Source organism: Tachyglossus aculeatus, chromosome 12 (genome assembly GCF_015852505.1).
Source record: "Tachyglossus aculeatus isolate mTacAcu1 chromosome 12, mTacAcu1.pri, whole genome shotgun sequence".
NCBI classification, from domain to species: Eukaryota; Metazoa; Chordata; class Mammalia; order Monotremata; family Tachyglossidae; genus Tachyglossus; species Tachyglossus aculeatus.
Genome location: NC_052077.1, coordinates 41,049,142 through 41,054,744, shown reverse-complemented (window position 1 = coordinate 41,054,744; position 5,603 = coordinate 41,049,142). Strand labels below are relative to the sequence as shown.

General features: G+C 42.1%; 1 non-coding gene across 1 annotated transcript; it reads left to right on the top strand.

Moving 5' to 3' along the window:
* The first annotated feature begins 405 nt into the window (after positions 1–405).
* LOC119935975 lies at positions 406–543 on the top strand. Its single transcript, XR_005453570.1, has one exon. It is a non-coding gene; the product is annotated as a small nucleolar RNA SNORA7 (small nucleolar RNA).
* The last annotated feature ends 5,060 nt before the right edge of the window (positions 544–5,603 follow it).

Genomic DNA, 5,603 nt, shown 5'->3' with positions numbered 1-5,603 from the left:
CAACTGAGGCCCAGAGAAGTTAAGTGACTTGCCCAAGATCACACAGTAGATACGTGGTGGAGTCGGGATTCAAACCCATGACCTCTGACTCCAAAGCCCGTGCTCTTTCCACTGAGCCACGCTGCTTCTCTAGATATGCCTGTAAGGTGCTGGAAATAAATCAGGAATGGAGGTTTGACTTTAGGAGGGTTTTCAATGTGGCCTAAGTTTCCTCAACTGCAAAATGGAGATTTAATCCCTGTCCTCCCTCCTACTAAGCACTGAGAACAGTGTTTTGCACATAGTAAGTGCTTAACAAATGTCATTACTATTATTATTATTATTATTATTATTATTACTAAGACACTGAGCCCAAGTGGGCCAGGAATTGTGCTTGACCTGATTACCTTTTACCTGTTAGTAAGTGCCCTCTCAGGGTCGCACCTGGAGAATTTCCAGTCCTCTACCGGTCTCGGCTATGGGAGGAAGAGTCAAGCAGAGGCTTGTCCATTCCATTCCTAGCTTGGCCAATGGCTAGCAAGTGGCAGGCAATCTGCTACAAGTCAAAACTCACCCATGCTAGGCAGCAGAGGAATGGAAGAGAGTCGAGGAAAGAGACTCCAGTTTACTGTGTGGAAGAAAGAGATGGTAAACCACTTCTGGACTTTTACCAAGAAAACTCTCTGGATCCACTACCAGAACGATTGCAGATGGAGAGCGTGGTGTTCAGGAAGAGATGTGTCTATGATGTCACTATGGGTCATAAATGACTCAAAGGCATAAGACAAGACAAGACTCTATTGGCAGTTTCGACTGTAATTCATTCAATCATATTTATTGAGCGCTTAATATGTGCAGAGCACATTATAATAATGATAGTAACAGTGGCATTTGTTAAGCTCTTTTTGGATGCAAGCACTTATGCTGGAGTAGCTACAAGATACTGATCCTGATCTTCATGAGGCTTGCAGTCTAAGGGGGAAGGAGAAGATATATTTTATTCTGATTTTCATCTTCATCCAATGCCGTCGATTTTACCCAAGAAGAAAATGAGCTAGAGAGTGTTTAACCAGGTTCAAAAGGCAAGGCTACGATTTTGGAATCATACAAAAGAACCAACGAACAAATCTCAGACCTTGAAAAGATTTTACTCTAATTTCAGGGAGCAAGAAGGCACAAAGAACTGACTATTAAACAGATATGATAGATTCAAATGATAAACACAACTGAAATAAGTAAATCAATAACGCAATACTGGTTACTCATCAGTGTAGGTGGGGCTGATGATAATAGCATTCATTCAATATTTACAATGTGCCAAGCACTGCACTAAACACTGGGATAGATACAAGAGTAACAAATCATATGCTGTCCCTGTCCCAAATGGGATCCACAGCCCAAGGGGGAATGAGAACAGGGACTTTATCCCCATCACAATAATGAGGAAAATGAATCATAGAGAAGTTAGGTGACTTGTCCAAGGTCACACATCTGGCTCTTCTGATTCTGTCCCATATACTTCCCACTAAGCCCCTTGGCCGCAGGATACCAGGACTGGAAAAAGGTCCTGGGTTAACAGGGTATTCCATGTACAGGGTGTGGGGAATGTGAAACTGAGAAGTAAAAGCCCATTTCAGGCAGTGGGAAGATGGGGACAATGGGTTGGATATGAAAGTTGAGAATCAGCATGGTCTAGTGGATAAAGCAGGAGCCTATGAATCAGAAGGAACTGGGTTCTAATCCTGACTCTCCCACTTGTCTTCTTTGTGCCCTGGGGCAAGCCTCCTCACTTATCTAAGCCTCAAGCTAGTTGTGGAGTGGGAATGTGTCTGTTTATCATTATACTGTACTCGTCCAAGCGCTTAGTGCAGTGCTTTGCATGCAGTAAGTGTTTGATCAATACAACTGGATTGGATTTATTCATTCATTCATTCAATCATATTTATTGAGTGCTTACTGTTCGCAGAGCACTGTACTAAGCGCTTGGGAAGTACAAGTTGGCAACATATAGAGATGGTCTCTACCCAACAGTGGGCTCACAGTCTAGAAGTCAATGATCTCATCTGAAATAACGGGGATTTAAGACCGGGACCCCATGTGGGATAGAGACCGTGTATAACCTGATTAGATTTTATCTTAGTAGAGCGCTTGGCACATAGTAAACACATCATAGCAAATACCATCAAAAATAGTGTAGGAGCTATGGGTGGTAAGGAGACCTTCTCTCTTGTCATGCAGTCGAGTCATTTCCAGCTCATACCAACACCACAGACACACCTCTCCCAGAACGTCCCGCTCTCCATCTGCAATCGTTCTGGTGGTGGATCCGGAGAGTTTTCTTGTTTTAAATCCAGAAGCAGTTTATCATTGCTGCCTTCCACGCAGTAAACTCAAGTCTCCGCCTTTGACTCTCTCCCAAGCCGCTGCTGCCCAGCATGGGTGAGTTTTGACTTGTAGCCGATTCCCTTCCGCTGGCTAGCCACTGGCCAAGCTAGGAATGGAATGGGTAGGCCTCTGCTTGACTCTTCCTCCTTTAGCCGAGACTGGTAGAGGACTGGAAACTCTCCAAGTGTGACCCTGAGAGGGGTAAGGAGGTCTACTTGGGAAGAATTAAGAGATAAGCTGGGCAGCACAGGGAAGCAAAATGTGAGAAGAGCCAGCTGATGCATGGTCAATCAATCAGTGGTACTTACTGAGCCCTAACTCTGTGCAGAGTATTATATTAAGTGCTTGAGAAAATTCAATATAACAAAGTTGGTGGACATTTCCTGCCCACAATAAACTTACAGTCTGATCAGTGAATAAGGACCACAGATGATAATTATTGCCCTGTGGATTGGATTCTGATCACATTCTGTCTCTAAAGTTCTTTAGCTGTATGTTTGGTTCAGTTCAGGTCTAGCTCTGCATTCTGTCTCTGTCAGTCACAACCGACTACTTGTTTGAGGGAGGAGAGAGGGAGAGTAATAATAATAATAATTATGGCATTTAAGTGCTTACTATGTGCCGCTCACTTTACTAAGCGCTGGGGTGGATACAAGTAAATTGGGTTGGACACAGTCCCTATCCCATGTGGGGCTCACAACCTCAATCCACACTTTACAGATGAGGAGACTGAGGCCCAGAGAAATGAAGTGACTTGCCCAAGATCACACAGCAGACAAGTGGCAAAGCAGAGATTAGAACTCATGATCTTCTGACTCCGAGGCCCAGGCTCTATCCACTGTGCCATGCTGCTTCTCTTAGTAAAAATGAGGAATAAAGAGAAAGCAAGAGGAAGTCTGGAAGGAAGAGAGGAATGGATGAGAGGGGGAGATAGAGAGATATGGAAGAGAGTGTGGGGGCAGAGTGAGAGGGAGAGAGAGGTAGAAGGAGAAAGTTGGAAATGTCATCAATTTTTATTTGGTCATGTCAGCTAACAACTTCTGTCTCCAAGGGAGCCACTTATGTTCCAATAAATACTGATTTCTGATTGGTGAAATTTCTATATATCTTTGAAACTCTGCTAATGTCCCTGAGCCCTTGACCCCAGACTTTCAGATTCTGTTTATCATTAAACTCAATCAATCAATAAATGGAGGCTTGAAGAATAAAACTCCTGGGTCAATTAGTATTCCTACCAATGGAATAGTTGCTATTTTCCCATTTGCCTTTAGGATTTTCTATTTAAATCACATGTTCTAAGTCAGGCTGGGACTTGTGGCATACCCTGAATAGCACAGGTGACTTATGAATCCTTAATTATGGTGGAATCAGATCAAACCTTCTCAAATGGTGAGCAGGGTGAGGGAAATATTAAGTAAGAGGCATACTAAGATACTAAGAAGATACTTAGTATGAAGGAGCCAAACATTCTTTTCATTAGACTGTAGGCTTATTGTGGGCAGGGAATCTGTCTTGTTATATTGCACTCTCCCAAGTGCATTTGCTGTGAAAACTTGGGCATGTCACTTAACTTCTCCGTCCTCAGTTCCCTCACCTGTAAAATGGGGATTGAGACTGTGAGCCCCACATGGGACAGGGCCTGTGTCCAACCCGATTTGCTTGCATTCACCCCAGCACTAAGTACAGAGCCTGGCACATAGTAAGCGCTTAACAAATGCCAAAATTATTATTCTTATTATTACAGTGTTCTGCACACAGTAAGTGCTCAATAAATATGACTGATTGATTTTCAAAGGGAGTTAGCATTATAAGGCTATCTATGATTAAAAACACACTTCCTCCTTTCATTGCTTCATTCAGTGATTTTCCTGTGCACCTATTGTATACCCAAGCACCATATCTGGTGCCAAAGAGATCACAATGAAAGTCAAACACTTGATGTTCTTGAGGTGCTCATGATCCAACAAAATCATATAAAGACAACACTGACCGCAGACAAAGAGATTTCAGATTGGGAGATAGAAAAACACTAGAAGTATGTGGCCCAAAAACATCACAGATTCTCTAACATAAATATTCGATGGAAAAGAGACAACAATTAAAACTGATGATTGAAGAGTCTCTCGACAAACGACAAGGTATTTTGTTACTGCTGTAATTATATCGTCAAGCAGGCTAAATTCCCAAATTTCTCTTGGATACATTTTGGAGAATATTGTAGGACAAAAACACAGCTGAGTGTATCATGTCCATATCCCCAGGGTCATAACCCTTACTTGAACAGACCAAAGCAAACTGTCACGAATCCACCTCACGCCTCACAAACTGGGTGACATATTTTATCTAACATGCCTAGATTTGATGAGGCTACATGTCAGCTCTCCACCTAGTTTTCAAAGATCATTTAACTCTCCGAAGTTCTATTCGGTCCTCAAAATACTCCTTGTGACAGAATCATTTTCTTCTCTACTGGTTTCTTACCCATCCTTATATTGATAGCATAAGAAAACACACTTATCTTCGCAGCAAACACACAGTAAATGCTCAAGAAATACCATCGACTGATTGATTCACAGTCTCATCCCCCGACATCAACAGGGTAGGGCGAGGAGATAAAGCCAGAATCTAAAAAGGAACAGAAAGTGAAGCAAAATATATTCTGATCAATGGAACAAAGGTATTTTCTGAGCGTGTACCGTGTACAGAGGAGCACTGTACTAAGCTCTTGGGAGAGTACAACATAACAGAGTTATGATCCCTGACAAACAACAAACTTAAGCCCCACTTAAAAATCATTAAGCCTTCTAGCTGACATTTGGCCCAAAAGAAATATGAAATGGATCAGGGACTGGGAGTTGGGAATCCCATTCTCCAATCCCTGTTTGGGCCATGAACTGCTGTGTGACATGGGACAACTTACTTAACCTCTCTGTGTTCAGTTGCACCATCTATAAATTGGAAATACTAGAACTTGCTCTCTCTCCCTCTCAGACTGTGAACCCGATGCAGGACAGGGACTGAATCCAATCTCAGTATCTTGTATCTACCCTGGCCAAATGCTTGGGTAACTGCTTAATGAATAATGTTGGGAATAATACATTTTCAAAGAGACGTCAGTACACGATCTGATGTGTAATTTCATGACAGTGTCTGAATAGTATTGCATTTCTGACTCACTTGGAAGAGAAGTGAAAAATGAAATAATGATTTTATATATATATATATATATATACATACAT